Source organism: Meriones unguiculatus, chromosome 9 (assembly GCF_030254825.1).
Source record: "Meriones unguiculatus strain TT.TT164.6M chromosome 9, Bangor_MerUng_6.1, whole genome shotgun sequence".
Lineage (NCBI taxonomy): Eukaryota > Metazoa > Chordata > Mammalia > Rodentia > Muridae > Meriones > Meriones unguiculatus.
In genome coordinates, this window is record NC_083357.1 from 108,269,659 (window position 1) to 108,296,592 (window position 26,934).

The 26,934-nt window shown below is 35.5% G+C and overlaps 1 long non-coding RNA gene across 9 annotated transcripts in view; it reads right to left on the reverse strand.

Moving 5' to 3' along the window:
• LOC110541176 (uncharacterized) overlaps nt 1-26,934 on the reverse strand; it is a 361,531-nt gene that overhangs the window by 308,355 nt on the left and 26,242 nt on the right. For all 9 annotated transcript variants that reach the window (XR_009594300.1, XR_009594303.1, XR_009594297.1 and 6 more), the window contains one exon: nt 20,793-20,959. This is a non-coding gene — a long non-coding RNA (uncharacterized LOC110541176). The remainder of the gene's footprint in view (nt 1-20,792; nt 20,960-26,934) is intronic.

Genomic DNA, 26,934 nt, shown 5'->3' on the forward strand with positions numbered 1-26,934 from the left:
TCTGGAATAGCCCAGAGTCAAAGCTACCACCAATTAAGATATAGTCTTTACTCATATCAGACGTAGCATACACATCCTGGAATTCTATAATTAAAATACAGAAGAACAACAGAAATGAAAACCAGTATGAATTCTTAGTGATTTAACTTAAATTCTAATACTTTGCCTTATTCCACACAGTCTTCTATAGCATGACTCTTTTAAAAAGAGGTGAAGTGCTCTGCCAACGTTTCCTTGGTTCTTAATTCTGATATCTATAAAAACAAATACAATATTATGGATTTCTAGCACTGGGATACAAGATGTCATGGGGTTATATTGTTCTATTCAGTCTTGGAATCTAGCTACCATGACTCAAACAACAAAGACTAAATTAAGCCAAGAAGAAAGATCACATTTTTGAGTTCTTAAGAATATACTGAGAGAACCATAGCTGCATAGCTGGCTGCAGCCCACAGGATTAAGAGGCTTCAGGCACATCTGTGTTCTCACGTACAACGAACTCACACTGAACCATCTATAACTTCTATTTAGCAGCTACCAAAGCATTTCAAGGTATAGAAAAATATGTCTATATTTGTGGAGATATTTGTAGAGATCTTCCAATCTAATGCAGTGATTTTTTTCACTAAGTGCCAATGAGTTATTTTTATAGTAGTCCAATCAAATTAGTTCTATGAGAACAGGGACAGTATGCCCTGGCAGCTAAGTCTCTGAGTGGGTTCCCTAGTAATGGGAACATGGATTGTCTCTGACATGAATTCAGTGGCAGACTCTTTGATCACCTTCCCCTGATGGGAGGTAGACTTACCAGGCCACAGAGGAAGACAACCCAGCCAGTCCTGATGAGACCTGATAGGCTAGGGTCAGATGGAAGGGGAGGAAGACCTTCCCTATCAGTGGACTTGGAGGGTGTAGGGGAAGAAATGAGGGATGGTGGATTTGGGAAGGGACAAGGGAGAAGGCTACATCTGGGATACAAACTGAATAAACTAATTAATAAAAAAATACATTTAAAAAGTAATTTAGAATTTTTTATATGTCCTGGAATATTAAGAAATTGGACTGGAAAGAGTAATTAAAGCAAACATGAGTTATAGATTATGTAAAGGAATATATTCTTCAGAAGAAAAAGAGAAGGAAGAGTAAAGAAAGGAGCAATAAAGATTCATTCTGGGTTCCAGGTAGCACTACTGTGATACTGTCAATAGCCAGCAACAGTTTTCTCACAGGATTTAAAACTATTTTGGTGAAGCACCTCTCAATGTTGAAACGACTTGATGTGCTCCGGTGGGTTGGTGGGGGAAGACTCCTCTTTTCTGAGGAGGAGGGGAGGAGTGATAGGGAAAAGAGGGATGGAAGGTGGGACAAGAAGGAGAGGAGGGAGGGGGCTACCATCAGGTTGTATAATGAATAAACATATAAATTAATTCATTAATTAAGAAAAAACAGTTTTGGACTAGTAACTGCATTTGTGACTCTAAGATATCTACGCCTTCAGTAGTTATTGTAATTATCCCCTGCCTATTCAACCAATAAATGCTGGGTGGATTGGGGGCAATAACTTGCCTCATCTACTCTTTAGGCTTCATTTCAGAAACTATGCTTAAGCAGACACAATTAAGACACAATACCTAAGGGGCATTAACCATTTATTTATGTAATCAAGATGATGGGATGTTAGTCATTTATCTTGTTTCTGATATCATGATGGCATGAAAATTATGAGAATCCATAATTCAGGTAACTGTAAATTGCAAAGCAAATAATCAGAGAACATAATGAAAAACATGTGATCAAATTATTAAACTTTTTATATTCTTCCATGTAAGAATGTGGGTGAGTTCTAAAGTCAATGGAATGTGATAGAAGAAATACAGCAATGTCCACAGTGTAGATAAAGGTATCTTATCTTGTCTACTTCTTAATATTGGGATGTTTCTTACTTATGCCTAACCACCCTGCAATGAAACACATATGTAGGCCGGTGAGGCCATGTACAGGAATGGAGGTGCCCCTCCGTTGCTGATTAATATCCACACATTGCTAGTATTCATTTTTTTTTCATATATGAGATTTCTTTCTTCAGTGGACCTTCCCATTTCCAAGTCTGAATCCAGGATGTGACATAGCAAAGACAAGTCATTCTTGGCCTAGTTTAGAGACGGAACTCCAAAGCAACCATTGCTGTTTTATGGCAGAAATCATTTAGTGGCCTTTCAGGTAGCTGACTATACATTCTTTCCTTTCTTATGACCCTCCAAAGATTTCTCAATGAGTTATAAAACAAACACAGACCCATATTTATTGCTGGTACAGAATCCAACCTTCTTGACATGACCTCCAGTTGTGTTTCAAAATTCATTGTTATGCTCAACAATAATTTTAAACTGATCTGCAGGTTCATGAGGTTCCTTTGTCTTTCAGATGGTTCCAGTTTTCTCCAAAACAGAACATATTTGGCCTTGATGTTTGGAATTCAGTAAATATGCTATTTATCTGTCTTCCTTGCAGTCATACCTTATTGTAGTGCTCATTTACAGTGCTATTTTTAAACATAGTTATTTGTGGCTAGTAGAGAACTGTTCTATCAAATTTCAATGCCAGAAAAATTTTTCATGTGCCTCTAAGGACAGGTGCAATACAAATTACCTTTTAAACATATATGTGAAATGAGCGCTGGATGAGTGGTTATCATAACTTATATTTGATATATTTTCTGATCAACTGGAGAAGTTAATTTTTTACTCATACTTAACAGGAAAATGGCAAAGTTTTCCATTGTAACTACATGAGTCAATACAATATGAAGATATAGTAATTCAAATTACTTCGGTGTTTGAAAAGTTAATTAAATCAAATTAAAATGAGCATCTCCAAAAAAATTTAATTAATACAACTGGGTATGGACATAAAGGAATGTATAAGCTAAAGAAAGAAAATTGAGTGTTTAGCTTTCAATAAATCGTTGATTCATGATACACTTATTAGACTTATTGGAAAGCTGTTAAGGATTTTGATACTAGTTATTTTTGTCAAAATTGTACAGAAATAAATCATGTACAAGGCAGGTTACTCTTGAGATTAAGTCCACACTTAATGTTGGGAAATTCCATGCTACATGACTTTGGACACGCTGTGAATGTTCATCTCCTTCCTCATCATTGCTGTCTCTCATCTGTTGATTCCATCAGAGCATCCTGGAACTTGGTCTTCCTGTCAGATAGCTCAATTTATGATAATTTTTCTATCTCCTTCTTACAAGCTGTTGTACAATTCTTAAGGCCATATGGTTTTGGAACAATTTATTTAGAACAAAATTTCACCCCAGATGATGCATAAGTGGAGATATCACATTTTACTGATTATTTTAACTAACCTCTATTGACAACTTGCAGTCTAAACATTATAAATATTTTAAATTATATTAATACAATTACCTTTTAAAAAATAGCATATTAATAATTAATGCAACACTAAGAAGATAAAAATTTAAATGTGACTCAATCAAAGTGACTAAGTTAGATATCTTTATATATCTAAAATATGTTTCAATCCTATACATTGTTTTTAATTAATTGTTTTTTCAGGACATCTTTACCGTATGCACTCTAGCCAATATAAATTAAAATACACACACTGAGTTTATTTCCCTTAGCACAAGTAAATCTGACCAGCTCCTTACATTTCACAATAAATGAGTTAACATTTTTATTAGCAGTAATCTGGTAGTTCTTCCTTATGAGACTTATAAGACTGTGAACATTTTTTAAACTTTAATGATAATATTCTAATTCAATCATAAAAATTCCCACATCTCACTTGGTGAAGGCCCCTGTCATTATTTATAGAATTTATTTTAACTCACTGTGAAATAGTTTCATTCTGTATTTCCTTAGTGCCTGACCTGTTTTTAATACTGCTATAATAGTCTTGGTAATAATCAAATCTGATATAATAAAGACTAAATGCAATTTTTCATTACTTCTTCAAAGCACACAGAATTTAAAATAATTTTTACTGCACATATGAGCTTTCTGAAGGCAGATATCAGGTTTTTATTTAGTTAAAAGTAGATTCTTCTCTCATATAATAAATCCCAACCACAGTTTCACCTCCCTCTACCGGACCCTTGACTCCCCCTCTGGCCCAGATCAACCACAGCCCTTCCATTTCTTCATCAGGACAGCCAAACAGGTCAAAACGACCTACAATAAGACAAAGTAAAACCCTTCATATGAAAATTCAGCAAGGTAATTAAATGGAAGGAGAAGAGTTTCAAGGGCATTCAAAAGAGTCATAGGTATACCTGCTCTCACTGCTTGGAATCCCATAGAACTTGGTAGGGACCTATGCAGGCTCAGTGCTTGCCACCATTATTGAGCTTGCATACAAGTAAAGAATTTCAGAAATTCAGAATATACATGGAGCTCTCTATAAACAACAGTTTAGAAATGGCATCAACAAACTTAGCTTATATATTTTTTTATGCACTTGCAATTTGTTTCAGAAAGGGAAGGTACAAATTATGATGAAGAACTCACACTAACTTAGAAAAGCTATCTTTTATGGTAGGCAGTATGGGGATGCAGGTGTCACTCAAGTGGCAGAGTGCCTGCCTATGTCTTTTCCCAGGAGCACATAAACTGGACATGGCGGTGCATGTCTGTGATCGTCATAGCACGACGAAGATGGAGCCAGGAAGATTAGTTCATAGTCATCCTTGACATGATAGTGAGATGGAAACCTGTCTGCCTCCAAAAAGCTAGTCAGTGTGATTGCTATTTATTTTTCCTTTTTATATTATATTCTTATTTACTTACTTTTTGTGAATCTGTGAGGCTGTACGTATGCACACCTGTCGTAACCAGAGGGCATCTTAAGTGAATGAGTTTGCCGCTTCTATTGTTTTGGTCCTATGGATTCACTTATAGATGTAAATGTTGGCAGTGGGCATCTTTATATACTGAGCTATTTTATCAACCACTGACTACTGGCAGATTTTTTTAAAAATAATCTGAAAGCATATCAGGGTTGACTTGCCAGAAATAAAAACTCATCAAGTTAGTCAAATGTTGACATCAGTTAATGGCAACACTTATTAAACATTATTCTAATCATCTTTACTTAAAATAGTTTGAAGTTTATGAAGAGTTTTGAAAGATAAAATAATATAAATCCAAATATATGAAATTGTCCCCGAAATTTATACATAGTTTTTGCGTATGTTTGTGATGGAGTAGGGCTTTGAAGTTCTGATTGTCCTGATTCCATCTCTGAAGTGCTGGCGTTATACTGTTGTGCTATCACATCAGTTGAACGTATTACAATTTTAAAATGACTGAGTATTTTACTAATTAAAGTAAACCAGGATTATCCATTTGTGAGAAAAATCGGTCCCCTCATTCTAAAATGAATACTGACACTGCCTACCTTCACTTCTCACTAACACTGAATAGAGACAGTGCTTTCTAGATCACAACCTACCATCTTATTTTGTGGGTGCCCTAGTAAGGGGGACAGGGGTTGTCTCTGACATGAGCCCAGTGGCTGGCTCTTTGATCACCAACCCCTGGAGGGCGGGGGTGGAGGTGCAACCTTGCCAGGCCACAGGGGAAGATGATATAGCCAGCCTTGATGAGACCTGATAGGCTAGGGTCAGACAGAAGGGAAGGAAGTCATACTTCTCAGGGGAATAGGGGAGGGGTGTAGAGGAAGAGGACAGAGGGAGGGTGGGACTAGAAGGAGATGAGGGAAGAGTCTACAGCAGTAACACAAAGTGAATAAATTGTAATTAATTAATTAATTAGAAACAAATTATGTAGTTTAACATTGAAGTATTTCATACTTTCAACAATAATACATAGTATAAGTAAATACTGTACAAGTTTAGAAAAATATAAGGTATAAATTATTTACTACTGTTTATAGAGGGTACTCAGAATAATATCTCATTCAAAAATTTAATTGCCATGAGCCATTGGAGTAAATATCCAAATAATAGAATATTTTATTCATAATTTATAATATTATATAACTTGCTAATGTACTAAAAAGAAATATGTATATCATAAGAACATCAGCAAGACTAGATCTAAAAATTTATCATTTAAATAAAAAACATAAAATTAGAATCAAAGCATATAAAAATGAATTTTCCAACTCAGAAATAATAAGTAGAAACTAATTAAAACATTTTACTTCATAAGCAAAGAATATACTTTATCTTATTTTATGACTTTAAATGTCATGAATATGATGATTGTTCTAGCACATAATCTTTAATTTCAGTGATATTTAGACATATAGAATGTCTTTTTAAGATATAAAATAGATATTAAAAAATTCTTACTATATTTTTAATTTGCATAAGGACTTAAACAATTTAATTCTATTATAGATAATTTCATTTTACAGTCTTCTCTCATAATAGAAGAAGAAAAGAAATAATAGTTGGAAATGTGTATCTGTGATGTGCTTCAATGATTACAAAGTTTGGACTGCTCCAGGTGTGGTGGCACAGGCTTGTAATCCCAATACTCGGTGGGGCAGAGGCAAGCAGAACTCTGTGAGTTCGAGGCCAACCTGGTCTACAAAGGGAGTCCAGGACAGCCAAGCCTACACAGAGAAACTCTGTCTCAAAAAAACAAACAAACCAAAAAATTTTTACTGCAGAAGTACTGTTGACACCATTTTCTGAACTTCTGCCTCCCACTACAAGGTCTGAGCCTGTGTTCATCTGAGATGTACTTATATTAGCAGATTGTGTAAGCAGTTACAAAAAATGTGCAAAGTCCAGACAGTATAGGATCTTCCCTTCCTACTACAGAGACCTTGAAGAGTTTATAACTGGCTGGTCAAGAAAAATAAATGCATGAAGTCCATAGGAAAAAGGATGATCACCAGTCACCAGAAGAAGTGAGAATGCAATAATGAATAAAGCACATCTACACAGAGGACATTAAACTGATTTAGGGTGTGCAGCTTTGAAAAATCATTGCAAATAATGCCACATTATTATGTATACTTCTCAATTTCAGAAAATAATTTATATTTTTATTCATTGGGAAAGTCAAAGTAATGGAAATTATTCCTTCAAAATTTGCATGATCAAAATTCTGGTTTAGAAGTAAACATCATCAAAAAGTAATGCATTAGATATGTAATGTAAGAAAAGGTTTAGAGGAAAATAAATCACACAAAAGTTTCCTATAATTCTCTGGATGAAAGGTCATGGGACCCTTGAGACTGTTTTGTGGCAGTGGTAATAGAAAGGAAAGGACAGATCTGAGCCATTGTGTGAAGTAAATTGAGTGAGCTTCCTGAACAATTGGAAATAGAAGTAGAAAAAATAGCTAGATGTATCCATGACAATACTCTGGGGTATGCTGGGTGAGGCTGGCAGGGAATGTAAGCTCTTCATGTAATTAATCAGTTACCTATGAGCCAGCCTAAATACTAAAAGCAATGTGTTTTCTACTAATGTTAATATACAGCTAAGTTTTTGTTCTCAGATTATATATAAACATGGGAAAATGCTAGAGATTTTGTGTTATCAATTTGGATTTATAAATAATGTGTTGGAGGTTGCTATGGAAAACAAGAAAATGTTCCTTTTTGTCTTTTCTCCTCTGATGACATTCATTACTCACTGCAACTTCCTGTATGTCAATTCTATGTAGAATATCTGAGAGACTGATTAAATAATAATAGTAAAATAGTTCAAAAGGCTTTGTGGTATATGCATTTATTTCATATATGGTTTGAGATGGCAAGATTTAGAAATATCACTACACAGGTAGGAATGCAGCAACAAGACTGGGGATAAGAGATTATTGTAAAGCTTGAATTCTGGGACAGACATTACAGGCAGTAATAAAAGAATGAATTAAAGCAAGTAGATGGATATTAATCTGAGAACTAAAAATGAAAAAATAAAAAGAGAGAGAAAACATCAGCTCATACAGGTCCCTACAGGAGACTGTAAAAGTGGGAAGACGTCAATTAAAGTGAAATGCTGCAACTTTGTGGAAAAAGATGGGTATATTCACAATACCTTTGCTTAACAAATGCCACTTGCATGCATGTGAGGTCTCAAAGTGCCTTCAGAGAAAAAGCTTTCACTAAAGTTCACAAATCAAGTTCAGGTGTTGGGATTTTAGACAACGTGGTAGACAAGAAGGATTTGCTTTGGATTCTGTGGTAGTGTCTAGTATGGTGACTGGAGATTGCTTATAAATCAAATACTCTGCTAAAGCTCAGACAGGAGCCTGACAGATTGTCCTCTGAGAGTCTCCACCCAGCAGCACCTCAAAACAGACTCACTGCCAAACATCGAATGATGCCTAGGGAGTCTTGTGAAAAAGTGGGGGTGAAGGAAAAAGGACAAGGTGGTGACAGAAGCTCCACAGAAGACCAACAGAGACAACTAACCAGGGCCCAGAGGGTCTCAATGAGACTGAAGCATCAACCAAGGACAATGCATGAACTGGACCTAATCACCCTACAAAGATGTAGCAGATATGAGGACTCTAGTAAGAGAAGTAGAAACTGAATCAGACAGGGACTCACTTGCCATCTTTTTGACCACTTTCCCCTGGCAGGACTTCTCTGCCAGGTCATAGGGGAGGAGGGCATCCTCAGTCCTGATGTAACTTGATAAGTTGGGCTGGATGAGAAAGGGAGCTGCCATTTTTCAAGGAAAATTTTTTCGAAGAGGGGGAGAAGAGGAAGTTGGGACTGGGAAGGTAGAATGGATAGAACTACAACAAGGATGTAAAATGATTTTTTTTATTTTAAAAATAAATAAATGGAAAAAAACAAAAAGAAAAAAATATAGAAAGAAATGAAGTACAAATGAAAAATATGACAGAACAATGAAATACTGTTTTTTTAAATAAAATTTTTATTTTTTATATTAATTACAGTTTATTTACTTTGTATCCCAGCTGTAGCCCCCTCTCTCATTCCCTCCTAATCTCAACCTCCCTTTCTCATCTACTCCCTGTCCCTCTCTAAGTCCACCGATAGGGGAGATCCTCCTCCCCTTCTATCTGACCCTAGCTTATCAGGACTGGCTACAATGTCCTCTTCTGTTGCCTAGTTAGGCTGTTCCTCCCACTGGGGGTAGGGAGATCAAAATGAAAGAAGAGGGAGTTAGTAAGACCTGGAGAGGACAGGAGCTCCACAGGGATCAAATATATCTAGGCACAGGGGCTTGTCTGAGACTGATTCTCCAACCAAGGACCATCCATGGATAAAACCTAGAATCCCTGCTTGGACATAGCCCATGGCAGCTCAGTATCCAAGTGGGTTTCCATAGTGAGGGGCCCTAGTAAGGGGAACAGGGACTGTCTCTGACAAATGTGCTTTTTAATGTAAAATACACTATCTTATCTCTTGTACATGAAAACTAATAACATTAGTTTTACATTAAAACTAATGACAAACTTCATCTCAATCCAACAAGATCATTCTAAAATATTGAAGTAAAGCATGTGTTGAAAGATTGTATGAAATCATGCATTTATAACATTGAATAAATTCTAAACAAAAAATTCCAGAACAGCTTAGCTTTTACTTAGAACCTTTCATTATATTAAAGTTTATTAATAACCCATATATAAAGCTATTACTGCATATAAATCTATCAGTAGTTATGTTTCTGACAATAAAATGCCAATATTTATTTCAAGTATTTTGAATATTGTTAAATAGTAAATACACTATAAGAATAATACTGATTAATGTTTTCATATTATAAAGTTTATATTAATGACAATATATAATTTCAAGTGTAGTTTTGCACAAAAGTTTTGTTTCAGTGAAAAATAATGTAGAATATTGTGTCAGGAAAAAATGGCAATACTTTTCTTTTATTCAATAAAGACCAATATTCAACAGAAAAGTAGAAAATGATTTGCCATTCAGATATGTGCTTTTGTATTAAGGGAAAAAAGCAAGTTAATAAAACACAAAACTTTCTCTCAAAATGTTCTGAATTCAGATTCAATTTTATAAATGTCCATTACATGGAGATTTCCTTTTGCTGGCATTTCCAATTTCTTTTAAGACTACATAAAAGCCCTGAAAAACACCATAATGTGTTTGCATAAAATGTAAATCCCTTTCCATTCGAATGTCAAGAAGAGAATTAGAAAATAACCTGCAATTCACTGGAGCACACACAAATATTTGCAAAATTACATGTGCAAATTTCTAAAATTAACACCTTAATGAACATCCTAGGTTTCCATTTGTAAAATAAAATATAATTAGAAAACAAGACAATAAAAACTATGGCTTTTAAAAAACTGTTAAATTTTCTAATAAGTGATACTATCTACCTGAATAACTGTGTATTTTTGAGTGACATAATTTGAAAGTAAACCTTTTGAATTAACCAGTGTTTCTTTCTTGCAAAACTTCTCATCTTAACTAGAGAACCAAATGAAGTACAAAAAGAGGGTTCAGCAATACAACTAAACAGAAAATTCACAAACATGCTAAATACTGTTACTATATTTCATTAAAGGTGACTTGAAGCAATTATGTGAGTGCTTACTGTTTCAAGATATAAATAGATTTATGCCGTCTCTTTTTGGTTAAAAATTGAAGACATATAAATCATAATTGTAGCTTTTTCTCAAGAGTGTTTCAGCAATTCTCAGTATTTTGACTATCATTTACACATGCCATTATTGGAGGATAGTCTAATGCTAATTACTGGCCCTGGAGATCTAGTTACTGCCCTCCGGATATGTCCATCCTTTTTTGAGTATACCTGTATAAGACATACCTGACTGCTTGATTAACAGCCTATACCAAGGCAAGGAAGAATGGGGTAGGCAAGGCTAGGGTTTCCGGGCTTTTGAGAAGAATCACGGAACACATATGAGAGGAAGAAGGAGGATGCCACGATGGGTTAGCCTGGAGAAGAAACCACACCGGATCCAGGATAATGGTTCAAGAAGGCCCAGATGAAGAATACAACCAACTACCTTGGGATTATAGATGGAAGATAGTATAGATGAGGATGGCTAAGGAAGATGGCATTGGATGGGGCTGGGAGATCAATGCTGAGGATACCGAAACAATGTAAGTGATATATCTGCCTGGCCCAAGGTATTAAGGCAATTGTAAATCTAACAGGTGTCTCTGTCATATTATTTGTGATAGTGGGTTAAATAATACACTGGCAATAAACTTAGAGCAAATAATAAACACATTATATCCCAAAGAGCCATTTTTAAATTTACCTCAACATGCCATGAAATTTCCTATCATCTGCCTATCCATTATCTATTTATCATAGAAAACATAACAAACTTGAAGTTACTAATAGGTAAAGAAAGCAATTAAAATGGGAAATATTATAGCATTGATGTCCACTATAAAATACATAAAATGTAGAAAGGAAAAAAAAAAGCATGGTACTTTTACACAGAGTAGCTTATAAACAAGTAATAATTAGGCAAATATGGAAGTCTTTTTTAATATTTAAGTTTCTCTCATCATGAATAGCAACTCTCCCTATCTTTAATGATAACATTTTTATTTATTATTTCTTTGAGACTCAAAAATTTATTTAACTTCTGATAGCTCCATTCACTTATAATGTTGCAACTGACTGGGGGAAAAGTTTCATTTTACAATGCAAGCAGGAATTAAAATCACTATATAAAACAGGTTGGCCTCAAATTTAATCCAAATTTGATCTTACTGCCTCAGCATTCTGACCACCGGAATCCGCTTCAAAGTGCTAGGATTAAGGGTGTGTACCATCACCACCCAGATAATTTTAATAATATTAATAGCAGGTTGCTTTGCTCAATATATTCTCAAAACATTTCCACATGTGGACATCATAAAAGCTTAATGACAGATAGATCCATAATGTTTTCCCACACAAATTGTTCAAAATATGGTAAGCAAATCATAAAAATCATTCCACTAGAAAATATTTACAGAGCTTGTGGCCACTTATACCTAAGGCCTATAGCATCTAAAATCACTGGCAGTACAATGCTGCTTCCCTATATCAAGAGGTGGAATGCTTATTAATGCAAACTCTTTAATCAGTTAACCTTAGGTAAATTTTTTATGCATACTTTCTTTTTTAAATTTATTTATTTTGTATTAATTATAGTTTATTCACTTTGTATCCCTTTCCTTGTCCCCTCCCTCTTCTCCTTAGTTGAATTTTAAATAGCATTGTACTCCTACTTCATTAAATAGTGATGTAATTTTGAATATGTTACTTTGTGTCCTGTTCTCATTTTAGTCACACTTTAATGAAATTTATAAATCTCTAAAAAGGCCATAACATAATGAGAATTAATACAGCAAAGCATGCAATGTTTCTAAAAGTGTTCAAAGATCCTTTCCATTTGTGAGATCATATCTTTGATCACATGCTAGAAACAAAGTACAAACTGATTAATTTGCCATGGAGAATAGTTTCTCTTCTTCTCCATCACTTTTAGAAAAAGCAAAATGTTCATGTCAGAGACAGTCCCTGTTGCCATTACTATGGAACCCACTTGGACACTGAATTGCCATGGGCTACATCTGTGCAGGGGTTCTAGGTTATCTCCATGTAGGGTCCTTGGTTGGAGTATCAGTCTCAGAAAAGACCCCTGTGCCCAGGTTTTTAGTTCTTTTACTCTGGAGACCTCCTGTCCTTTCCAGACCTCCCCATGAGGGGGGAGCAGCCTTACCAGGACATAGAGGAAGACAATGCAGACAGTCCTGATGAGACCTGATAAGCTAGGGTCAGATGGAAGGGGAGGAAGACTGCCCCATCAGTGGACTGGGGAAGGAGCATAGGTGGAGAAGGGGGAGGGAGAGTGGGATTGGGAGGGGAAGACAGGGGGGATACAAAGTGAATAAATTGTAATTAATAAAAATTAAGATTAAAAAAAAAAACGTTGCCCATTTCAGATTACATTCTATCCAAATGTGTTGACAGGATCTTATATTATAAGCTTTGATTTTAGTTTAGTCTATATTATTACATAAGATTGTGCTAGTTTTTCAGATATGCTGTTTCATTATGAATCATCTTGCCAGACTTAAAAATAATATTGTAAATAATGTATAAGGTGGCTTTCTGGCCCATTGACTTCACTTAGACTTTGATACTGTAGAAGTAAGGGGTATACCTAATAATGCCACAGGACTCTTTGCTATAAAATTCATATAGACATGATAATCTGACACAAAGCGGGTAACCCTTGTGCACAAGGTTATTTTCTAAGACATTTTGTGGGTTGCTGATATTTCAGAGAGCACTGGAACCTTTATATATCAATTATTTTATTTCATGAACACATATATAATAATGATTATAAATTAGGCATAGTAAGGGATCAAGAGTAATGAAAAGTGAAGTAGAAAAATATATCAATGTGTTATAATGAGAATAATTTAATTATGATCTTTCCTTTTCTAAAACTTCCTTTTGTACTACCCTCATCCTTTTCCCGTGATAACATAAAGTGACTAGTTTTTATGGAGAAACATGGTGAAGAAATGACATCAGCTTTGTGATACATGTTTAGGCTATGACACCAGGTTCACTGAACACAAGAACTGAAATCTGAAACAGTTAATCTGATAACCAAGATAACCACTGGATGACCAGCTTGTGGGTAACATGCAGCTTTCATATATCAGACAAAGAGCTAGTTCATTTTCTCAGTGGTTCAGAACCAAGGTAGTGTGAAAGTGTGCCTTTCTCTTCGGAATGACATGTGATCTAAAGCATGAATAATTTATTTCTGTTATTCAGTGAATTACAGAAACCATAAAAACAAGTGGAAACTGATGACAAATGGGAGGGTACAACAGGTCAAATGCCTATTAATGTAAATGGCATGTAGGCATACGCTAGCAACTTTAGATAGACTAACTCCTAGAGAGCTAGAATTTCTAATCACCTGCTCATTTTTAACTAGATGGATAAAATAAGGTCTTTAGACAAAATAAATTTAGCAAAGGTTCTGGTGACAAAGAATAACAACACAAATCAGGCAAGATTGTCAAGGTTCAGAGAATTTCTCTCTGAACAGTGTTAGAAGGGAGCCTCCTTGGGCAGACTATTGAACGGAAATGAAGAAATTATACCATCCCTAGGGATTATTTGCCTTGGTTGTTCAATGAAATTCTATAATTGTATAATCAATTGGATGGCAGCTGGCTGTGACTGATGCAGGCACATTTTTTTTTCTAAGTCACTTATGAGAATAGTCTCTAGGTAAAGTCCCACTTGCATTCAAAAGAGCTCTAGAAATGGAAAGATCCTCAGGCATATAACCTCCTTTGTTTTGCCTTGACACGACCAGAAACCATGTAGTCATATTCTTTGTTTTAGAGAATGCAGTGTAAATTTCTTCTGATGTCAGAACAGATTGCCCTTAAAATAATAATAATAATAATAATAATAATAATAATAATAATACTTCTTCAATGATCTAGAAAACCAAAAAAAAAAAAAGCTTTGATGTTTTTAGCTTGTTACTACAATCTGTACAAGTCACCTTCCTGATCCTCTGACTCTTGACAATTTTTCTACTCTCTTTTCGATAATGTTCCCTGTGTCTTGGGTACAGAAACTGTTACGTAGATGTATTCACTGGGACTGGACTCCTCAACTCGGGATTGGTTGTAGTTTCCTGTGATGGTCTTTGTCTGTTGCAAAGAGAAGTCTCCTTGAGGAGCAGTGAAGACTACACTTACATGTAGGTATAATGACAAACACGTATAATGCAGTTTTGATTTTACTGGTACGGTAAAGCGGGGATTGTTGGACCTTCTCTAAAATCCTGGATGTCACTGGTACCAAGTAAATGAATATGTTTAAGGTACCAGGAATATTTTTCCTCTTGTTGAGCCAATATTAAGTCCAATTAGAGAGCTATAGTTACTTCAAGGTTTGCATACCATTGCTAGACTTTTAGAAGTATTGTGTCATACTAGTCTTTGTTGGGGTTCATAGGCATCAAGCTGGGTAGGATTACTGGCCTCTTCCCTCCTGAGGAAGCTTCTGTTGTGCCTTCTGGCAACATGAAAGATATTTGGCAGAGACAAGGCATTCAGGTCAATTCCAGCGAAGGGGCTTCTGGGTGTCTTCAGAATTAGGGAGGTATTTTCTGCCATGGATGGCAACCAAGAGCGGTGGTTGTTAGGCTATAACACTGTGTGACTCTCTTGGACAACATTGAGCAACAACTCAAAAGAAAGGGTTTTAGGTCAATTCAAGTTTAAAAATATGTTTTTTAATTTTATTTTTCTTATTAGTTACATTTTGTTAACTCTGTCCCAGCTGTATCCCGCTCCCTCATTCCCTCCCCAACCCCACACTCCCTCCCTGGTCTCCTCCCTGCCCCTTTCCAAGTCCACTGATAGAGGAGGACCTCCTCCCCTTTCATTTGACCCTATTTTATCAGGTATCTTCAGGGCTGGCTGCAAAGTCCTCCTCTGTGGCCTAACAGGACTGCTCCTCCCCTGCGGGGGGTGGGGAGGTCAAAGAGCCTGCCCTTGAGATCCTGTTAGAAACAGTCCTTGTTCCCCTTACTTTGGGAAACTACTTGGTTACTGAGCTACCACGGGCCACATCCAAGCAGAAGTTCTAGGTTATATCTATACATGGTCCTTGGTTGAGTGTCAGTCTCAGAAAAGACCCTGTGCCTGGATATACTTGGTCCTTGTAGAGCTCCTATCCTTTCCATATCATACTAACTCCCCTTCTTTCATATGATTCCCTGTACTCTGCCGAGGGTTTGGTTATGAGACTTAGTGTCTGCTTTGAAACACTGCTAGGTAGAGTCTTTCAGATGCCTTCTGCTATAGACTCCTGTCATATGTTCAATGTACATCCCATTTGTCTTTCTAAATGAGGATTGATCATCCTCGCCCATGTCTACTTTCTTGATTATCTTCTTTAGGTGTGTAGACTTCATTATGTTTATCATACCTTGTAGGTCTATATAAGCCAGTATATACCATGTTTGTCTTTCTCTTTCTGGGATACTTCACTCAGAATGATCTTTTCTAAATTCCACCATTTGCCTGCAAATTTCATGATTTCCTCCTTTTTGATTGCTGAGTAGTATTCCATTGTGTAAAAATACCACAATTTCTGTATCCATTCCTCCGTTGATGGACATTTGGGTTGTTTCCAGGTTCTGGCTATTACAAATAAAGCTGCTACAAACATGGTTGAACAAATGTCCTTGTTGTGTACTTGAGCAAATTTTGGGTTTATACCTAGGAGTGGTATAGCTGGGTCTTGAGGTAGCACTTTTCCTAATTGTCTGAGAAAGCACCAGATTGACTTCCAAAGTGGTTGTACCAGTTTACATTCCTATAGTAATTGAAAATAAAGCAATAAAAGGAAAATAAAGCAATGTTCAAAAGTAAATATTTGCTTCATTAAGGCTTTTTATTAATTAATACTTGCAGGAACAAATATTTACAGTTGCTGCAGAGTTTTCAAGGTCAGCATGTTCATAATATTTGAATTTTGATAGAAAATTTATACTTTCACTTTTGCTATAAATTTTTGGTTCACAACAATTTGATACACATGATCCTAGCCTGCCTATGCTATTGTACCACAATATCTCCTCTGTTAATGAGCTCTACATAATTTTTAAAATTGCACAGTGAGGTTTCACACAATTGGTTATCTCAACTGAATGGTGATGGGTATATTTCCAGCTCTGAAGTTATTGTAATAGCTGGCGGAGGTAGAAAGCAGGTGGTGCAATTCTAAACTTATCACTTCAGCTCTAATAAACATCATCTGAGATAACTATGTTTAACATCATCATCTCGAACCAAGATACGTTAATTCAAAGTAAAAAAAAAACATAGTTTTTCAATTCTTTTCATTATTGCTTCAAATTTAAAATGAATTAAGCTAAACCATCAGTGAAATAGACAACTATTTTACCTGTTTTTATTGAAGAACTACCCAATTATTTAAAGTGTAAATTTCAGTGGTATTTGTTAAAATTATATGTTAAGTTTATCATTCATACTTACTGTAGGAGCATCACTTAGTGGCTTTCACATGCCTCAAATATTTGTTTTTCTTGAGGATTTACCCATCTTTCAAATGCAGAACATCATGTTATCATTTAGTAAGTCCCACTTCATACCAGTAATCAAAAGATATAGTACCAAACTTCAAGCTTACCAGAAGCAACTGCATGGCTATTTTAAACAGATATTGCTCTTTATTTGTTTTTATTTATTTGTGTATTCACTTTACATTCTTATCGCACCCTTCTCCCCCTCTGTTCACCCCTCCACCCTTTATCTCCTCCTCCTTTCTCCTCAGAAAAAGGGAGCCCACCCCCTCCCTACCCTGGCACATCAAGTCACATCAGGACTGAACACATCTCTTCCCGCTTAGGCCAGAAAAGTCATACTGAACGGGGAAAGTGATCCAAAAGCAAGCAACAGACTCCATGCCAGTTGCTAGGGAACCCACATGAATATCAAGCTGCTTGTCAGCTACATATGTGTAGGAGGCCTAGATCTAGTCCATGCTTGCTCTTGGTGCCTGTAAGGCCCCACAGGCTTAGGTTATTTGTCACCCAATTACTTTCATTTTAATCTCCTCCAGTTTCTAGCCTCAGTTCATAGTTTATATTCATTTTTGTTTCGTTATATCGGAGTATCTATTTTCAAGACACCCACTCAAGTCTTTTTGGCCAATGCAGAAATAAAATGAAAATAAATACAAGAAGGAGAAAAAACTGAATCATAGAATCATACAACAGAATCACACAATTTTTGTTGAAAGAAACACAAGTATCTTAAAAGCAAGCCATGTCTTGTTTTGCCATAAGTTGGAGTAAAGTTTAAGATGTGCATTTTTTTTGTTATCCTACCCAATACTCCCAAAAGATTTCTTCCTTTTAACTTGAAACTCAGTATAGGAAGTTGTCGCCTTTGAATCTGGGAGTAAGTTCCCAGCATCTGTTAATTCTCTCACAGAGGATATCTCTGACCCTTAGAACTGTGAGAAAACCTGCTTTTATCCCTAATTTACCCACAAAGGATAATTTATCTGTACACTACTCTCTTGAGTGTTCTACTTGACATGTTTGCTTGTCCATGAGCACAGAAGTTCGAAGTCGCTACAGGCGCTACAGAGTCAATAAACTAAAATGAAACTAACTGCTCTCTCCCAGATAATAAAAATATTATTTTAAACTACTACTGTTAATGAGCAAATTGCCTTCTGAAACTCATTGACAGGCCAGTTGAGCACATTGATGAGCTTCAGACTCAACAAGAGTCCTTGTTTAGAAGGGGAGGAAAACCTCTCCTATCAGTGGACTAGGGGGAGAAGAGGGAGGAAGGGTGAGATTGGTAGGAGGCCAAGGGAGGTGGCCTCAGCTGGGATACAAAGTGAATAAATTGTAATAAAAATACATTTAAAAATTTAAAAATAAAGGCAGAGAGCCATTAATGAAGGATATCCTCATGTTCATCCACATGCATAAACACACAAGTGTATACTGATCTGCAGAGACACACACAACACAAGCACTCTAACACGGAGATATACTGCAAGATCACAGCACACAAACAATGATGCAATGATAAAGGCTATAGTAATAAAGTCTCTGCTTTGAAACAAGCTTTCAGGAATCTCTGTAGCTCTTTTTTGCAGATGGAAACATTGACAATTATAATATAAAAATAAATGTATCAAAAACATGTATATTTTAAAGAGTAATGATTTTAAGAGTTGCATGAACGTATGCTTGGGAAATGAAGGAGAAAGATGATAACATTAATAAAGCTAACTACTATTTACTATCTACTATTTTATTCACATTGTTGCTACAGGCAAATAATCCTTTTAAGAATTATAATAGGCATACTATTTGTTTTAAAATTATTTATGAGGTATAATTTTTCTATAAAAAGAGGAGTTTCTTTCCTAAATTCCCTTTGAACTATAAAAAGAGGAATTTTTTTCCTAAATTCTTTTTGGCCTTTCGCCAGATCAGACACATCATTTTCCCAATATCTTTCAAAATGATTCAGTGCAATAGAAGAAGAATGTTAGGCTTACTATGAATGAGTACTTCTTTTATTTACCTTTAATTGATTTCATCAGTGTATTTTACATTGTTATGAAATATTAATAGGTTATGTTACAACATATAAATAAGTAAATATAATTAGTAAGTGTACATTTTTCCGATGTTTTATAATCAATAATATTAAATTCTAGTTTTCAGCAGAATAGAGTTCAAGAACAGTGAGTTTCCAACAACACAAATGTTGAAAGTTGTGTCAACTTTATCTAAGTGTTTAGACACAACAGTTAGACAGAAACTAGAAGTTCTAGTTATAGTACGTACAGAAAGGTACAGTTCACTTGACACTGAAATAGTACATAGTTTTGTACAAAATATTTATAAAAATTACCAATTAGTAATGAATTCCAAATTTTGGTTCAAGGACAAAGAAAAACAGAGGATGCTTTGCAACTGGTTAGGTGATTAACTGGTGGTACAAAGCTGGAAGATTTGAGAGTGAAATAATTGATTGCTATAAATGACTAGGAGAAACAGATATACAGTGGGTCAACATTCAAAGGCCAGGACATGTTAACTTTAGTAGTATGTTAAGCAACAAGATTCCTTTTGTAAACCAAGGAGTCAATTGTGTTAGCTCAGAAGAGACAGGTTAACTCTAATTCTCTCTCTCTTTTTCTGATTCTTTGATACTCTTATGTCCTGAGCACAATACAGAAACTAGAGAGGCAGGATTGGCATAGTCCACCATCCTTCTGGTGACTCACTGAGTCATTGTCTTTCCCATTGCCAAGACATGAGGAGATGCCTGTCTACATTTCTACTTCCCAAAGTTGGTACAAAGAAATGATACCTCTTCTGCTATACAAAGCTTCACCGGTAAATGAACATGAAGAAAGTGAGTTGAGGCAGGATGAATAACTAAGATCTTGTATCCAAAATTTTTCCACCAATAACCAGTTATAGTGGTCCCATAATAAAAAAAACAACCAACTAAACAACAACAAAACAAAACCAAAACTACCAGGTCTGCCAGCTACACATTATACAGTGAAATTGTTACTATTCTCTTAGAGTTTGGTAAAAGGACGTGCCATGAGAAGACACGAACTTGCATGCAAAAAGAGAAAAAATGTATTTTTGCTTATAGGAATTGAAAAAAGGAAAACAAGGCCCTTGCCCAAGTTTGAAGGAACACACCTGCAAACTGAGACACTTAGGAGGTTCAGGCAGGAAAAGCAGAAGTCTAAGTCCTGCATAGAATTGACAAGGAAGACCTTGTCAACAACCAAAATAAAACCATCCAAGTTTTGAGATGTGAGAATGAAGATTAGTAGTAAAACACTTGCTTGGCATCATATACAACAAGGCCTGGTTAACATAGTTGGTAGGTAATCACCAGGAAACTAAAAGTTTGTGTATCTTTATATCAGGGTCATAGATGTAAAAACTATACAAAGAACACCTTGTTTTAATAGCAATTCAGGCATCCAAATGGTTGCTGAAATTAATATGTATCTAAATTGTCATTGCAATTAATGTATTTTATGTTAAAATTCTAACAATTTCTAGATCAAAATTACTTGAAAATTAGCTTGTATATACATTACACATTAATGTCTAAAGAACTTGACCTAAGGGAATTATTTTTGTTAATTATATTATTTAATGCCATTGTGACATTATGTCTATAGACTTTGTGTATTCCTTACAGAAAATAAATACCTTAGATATTGACAATCTGTCTCCCAGGTTTGTCCAAGATTTCTAGTGTTGCAAGGCTTGACATAGTTGTTTACTTCATCAATATCTTGGAGCATTCAGGTAAAGAACTGTTGGAATTAAACATGACAAGCTGCCCATGAAGTCAGTTCTGAATAGCTGGAGGGATCCTAGAAAGACAAAAAATGGGACTCAGACAAAAATATTGTGGAAAATACAAAACGCTTCTTTTTTTTTTAATCCTTAAAACAATAAAACATTTTTTTTTCTTTTTATTTTTTTTTTTATTTTTTTTTCAATGCAGTTTATTCAGGAACCTTGAACAATCCTCGGACCCTGGGGAAAGCCAGCCCACAGCTTAAATAGCCTCTGGGTAGCCAACCCAGGCGTGCCACGGGGGCAATGCAGATAGGTCCACATACATGGAAGCAAGCCAGATCCTCGGCCTTAGCCAAATGTGGAGTTGTTCATGACAGAGAGCACTCACCATCGGGAAGGTGGAAGGCAGAAACCAGCTCCATCTTTAAGGCATAGCATTCCACAGCTCTCTACAGTTTCCCCTTTTTGTTTTAGACGCATCAGGCAAGAGTAGAGGTCTGATCTCTGATATTAGAAATAAATTGGGACTTTGTACAGATGTTCATTTTGGTGTCATCCACCCAAAGAGCATCAGACCCGTCTGATACCTTTTTCTCAGAGGCGGGACCTGGGGCATCAACCCGCATGCAATCAGACAAAACGCTTCTTAAGATTACCACTTTGCATCACTCTCATGAACTCTTGACCAGCTGTTGACCACTCTGTAGAATTGTCTTGCCCAAGCTCAGTGCTGTGAGATAACACACCTATCCTCGTGAAGACAGAGAGAATGTGTGCTTGAGCCATTTAAGGTTGCGGGTACTTAGAGGTCAACTTTATGTTGTAGGGTATATCTCACGCAGCTTATAAAATCAGTATGAGAGGTAATAGCAAAGGAGATGCGGGACATTTTTAATTAATGGTCTTTATTTGTGACAAACCAGGTGACTGGCTATGTGAGGGCGTCACATAAAAGATTATTTGGGGGAGATCCAAGATGGCAGCACCGACCATACGGAGTATTTAAAAGGTAGTTCACCAGTGACAGCAGGGTGACGGGTGAGCCATACTATAGCCCCCTAAACTCCCACATCTGTGTTTCTCAGATGAGAGGGGATATGTGAAGGTCCATCTTCAGGCTACCAGGCTAATACCGAGAAAAATTCCCTGGCTGCCACCCAGCACTGTTGCTCCCCTTGGCCACCTGCCCAAGATCACTTCCCCATGGAGGTGGCCTTACTAAGCCACAGAAAAAGAGTATCCAGCCAGTCCTGATGAGACCTGATAGGCTAGGTTCAGAAAGAAGGGGAGGAGGACCACACCTATCAGTAGACTAGGGGAGGGGCATAGAGGGAGAGAGGGTGGGACTGGAAGGAGAAAAGGGATTGGACTAAAGCCCAGTTACAAAGTGAATAAATCATAATAAATAATAATGAGTATAAAGAAGAAAAATTTAAAACTAAAAAGCAGCTTCATCTCTCTCTTTCTTTATACAAACACACACACACACACAAACACATCCAAATATTATTTAGAGGAGCCAAAACTTTTAGGACGAGTATTCAACTAATGAATGCTTTTCACCACAGAGAATCAAAAGGAGGAAAGTCATGCTAAGTGAATGTGATCACATGTAACAGAATATTACTCCACTGCATCTACATTTACTAAGAGTAATGACAAAAGAATCTCTAGATTCTGGTTTAAGGAGACTCTGACCCCATGGCACTCCTCAACAACACTCCTTAAATTCCATCTGGACAAAATAGTTCAAAAATCTTATTATCTTTAAAAGCTAAAAAAAATACTATTTATTTTTTACATCCATGATTTTAATGCAGTGGGAAAGCAATAATCATTCTAATATCTTATAGAGGCTAAAAGAATCAAGAACTTGCCTAACATCACATGGAGAAAGCACAGTAAGAAGAGATTTTCAAAATATCTCCAGTTGTTTTTCATTTCACTGGCAGTTCAGAAACAGTACAAGGAAATGAGAAGCAAGTTAAACCAGATCACCACTTAACCAGTCTCAAGCAAGAGCAGAGAGTGATGAAAGGTTTTTCTCAGATTCTTTCCCAATACTAGAGAAAAATAAAGTAAAGGCTAAAAGAAAGAGAACTGAAGAGAGATCTATGACAAAATTTACAATAAACGATATATTTTAAAAGCACATCAATCTATCAATGGGTTGAGATATACAGATATTGTTTAAATCTTTATAACAATAAAAATTGTGCATAATTACCAATGTTTGGGTTTTGGCTAATAGGTAACATTAAAGAATTACCACTGAGTTTTTGGAACAAAATAATACTTTTTTAAATGAATCTTTATCTTAGAGACTAGGCTGAGCTATTAGTCAATAAACAAAATGATATGGGCTATTGAGTTCAAAGTAATCTGTCAATTCAATGTTTACAAGATAAAAAATGAGTTGCAAGTTTTGAGGGTTATGAAAGGACATAAGCTAGGAGTGCTGAAAATTTTGACTTAAAATGTTAAAGCATGTATATCATTTGAAGCACATATCTTGATAGTGATCACATGCAGTTTTTTATTCTAAACCATTTTAATTAAAATATAATTACATAACCCCTCTTCTATTTTCTCCCTCCAATCATTCCCATGTCTCTGCTTCTCCCTCTAAAATTAATAGCCTCTTCTTTGTTAGTTTTACACACCACACATACACACACACACAGAAGGAGGGCAAGACACAGAGAGAGAGAGAAGCAACTGGCTCTGTTTTTATTGTTTGCATACATATGATTTCAGGGTTGTCTATTTTTTATTGGATAAGGAATTAGGGGCTTGTACCTGAGAGAGAGCAATTCTCCCACTTTCAGCATTTTTTGGAGCATAAAGTTCTTTGGGTGACTTCAACCAACCTCCCTTCCTCATTAGTGTGTCTATTAATGTTGTCATTGTTCAGGTCTGGTTTAAGCAGCCATTTATGAGAGTCATAATGTCATAACAGACTTCATGATCCTATGGTTCTAAGAGTATTCCTGTCCCTTATTCCAAGATTTTCCCTAAGCCTTGGTCCATCAATTGTGTTAAAGGTGATCTGTTTGGACTCTTTTCCCCATGATCCTTGATATATGCATTATGTCTCGTTTGGTTTTCTATAATGGTCTCCATTTGCCATAAAGAAACACTTCTTTGATGAAGGGTGAGAGCCACATTAACCTCTAGTATAAGAATATATTTAAGCATTTAGGCCTAAATGGATGCCTCCTCAAAATTCCTTTCCTCTGGTCTCAGGGAACCCTGTTCAAGAGGAGACAGAAAGAGTATAAGAACCAGAGGGGAAGGAGGTCACCAAGAAAACAAGACATTCTAAATCAACATTATCACAGACATATGAACTCAAAGAGACTATGGCAGCATGCAGTAGAACTGCATGGGTCTCTATCAGGTCCTTTCTGTATGTATTAACTCTTCCAGTTTAGGCTTCCTTTAATGGGATTCTTGAGGGTACAAACAAGTGGGTCTGGTTCTTGGGCTTTCTCTTGAGCTTGTTTCCTCCTGCTTGTTTTGTCCAAATCTGATGTGTTAGTTTTTTTTTTTTTTTTTATCTCATTACATTCATTTTTTTATTATTATCCCTTAGACGCCTCTTTACAAACAAGAGACAGAGTCTTTTGGGTTGGGAGCGAAGGTGGGAAGGAACTGGGAGGAGTAGAAAGAGGGATAACTGTAATAAGGATGTATTGTATAAGTAAAGAAGCTATCTTCAATAAGAGGAAAAAAAAACAAATATTTTAAAAAACGCTATAATTTATACTGTGTGTTTTAGCCACTGATATAAAGGTGCATTGACAATGAGGGTATGTGCCTGTAATATGTCATATTGATTATCACAGATGTTAAACTATGCATATGTCAAGTTAAAATTGTTGAACCTTTGTTAGAATATAGCTAAGAGAAAATTCAGACTGTAGTTCATGTTATGTGTGAGAAACTATTGGCTCTCATTTAAGATTGATTTGTAAAAGTGCAAAAAATGTTTTAGAATGTAGTTAGAAATTATTCTATAAATTAAGGGAATACACAGTAAACGTAAAACTTTAGAATTTCAAATACTTCAGGTCAGATACTGATAGAAGTCACAATTTACTTTTGTTTGTATTTATTGTATTTAATTTTCATATTTTAATTTAATCATATTTCTCCCTTCCCTTTTCTTTTCCTCAAATCCCTCTGTATAATTATCAATGCTTACCTTCAAATTCAAGGCTTCTTTTCTCATTAATTATTTTGCATGCACATTTTTATTTGTATATACATATATGTTCTGGCATATATCTTCTTGGCTCCATAAAAAGTTACTTGCATGTATTATTTCAGGGCTGATAATTTAGCATTGGACAACCAATTGGTGTGGTTTTCCCACACATCTTATGTCCAGGTTCACTCTGTTGCTATAGCGCTTTGTGAAGGGTTAAGACTTGTGGAATATTTCCCACCTAGTTTGGCATGTTGGGAAATCATATTAGTGAGACATTTTAAGTATAGCTTCTGATATTAATAGGAAACATAATCTCATAGCAAAACCATGATCCTCTAGCTCCTACTCTCTACACTGAGCCTCAGGTGCACAGAAAATTCATTGGTATTGGCTTCCACAACACTAATTTTAACATTTTAAATAAAATATAATTACATCACTTTCCTGTTCTCCTCTTTCCAACCTTTCTCATGACCTCCTTGCCCCTCCCAATCCTCCATTCCCACTGTCTTTCAAATTGATGGCATATTTTTGTTTAATTATTATTGTCACACATACATACATACACAACTACACACACACACATGCATACATACATACATACATACATACAATGTCTGAGTCCATTTTTGTTGCTTGTTCATTTATGATTTCAGGACTAAACATTTTGTTAGCGATAACCAACTAGGGGAGTCTACTCAGGGACAGGTTAATTCTACCTCTCTCAAAAGTTAATCACAATTTTGAACACTTCTTGAATTGCATTGATCAAACATCAATCAATCACCTTTACATGTCCTGCTTATTTTTTTGGTTGTTACAATGCTTACTTTTAATTTCATCTTCAAATTGAAATTGAAATTGAGTATCCTATGACTTCAAAATAAAACTATAGAAGTTCTACTGTATTATATAAATTATAAGATCAGTTTAAATAGTTAATCATGAGAAAGGACTGTAATATTATCATTTAAAATATTAAATTGTAATTCAGGAATGCTAGGGGTCTAGCTATATTGATGTGCAGAAATGCAAAATTGTTTTTTATGTTACTTAAATTCTAGCAGAGCTCATACTGTGTTTGAAGTCAGTTTGTGTACCAATAATCCTAAAATGCAACCCTTAATAAAACTATGTCTATAACTTTATTTTCTGCAGTTTAATTATTTAATGGCTTTCTTTGTAGATTTCACTGTGATATTATTTCTTAGAGAAGCCCAAACAAACTAAAGGATGTGTGTCAATGAATGCATAAAATAATAAGCAAAACTTGCTACTGACACTTATTTATTCTGTTGACTTTAGAGGCAATAAATATAGTAACACATATTGCATAAAAGTGAGATGGATATAATAAACATCATAGATAAAAGCTGAAAAACTTATAAGGGATATTTGAATATGTCAGTTTTCAAGATATTTACCTATATCATTATTTAATTGTTACAGTGACACTACATTGCAATTTAACGAAAGTCTTAATGCCATCTATGTTGCAAAATATATTCTTAAGTAATTAAAATTAATTTATAACAAACAGGACACACTAATATAGCAAAAAATCTCATGGATCGCTCCTGCTTATCTTAAAGAATAAATATTAGAGTGTTGTTAAAATTTACATAAAACATGAAAATGAAATTCTTTATCTCTCCCTATTAGTATGCTTGTATTCTTTTTTATTTTGCATTTATTATTTTTTCTTGTTTGAGATTTTTATTTCTTACATTAATTACATTTTATTTGCTTTGCATCCCCTCTGTAGCCCCCTCCCAAATTCTCTCCCAACCCCACCCTCTCTTCCTCATCTCCTCCTTGCCTATCTCCAAGTCC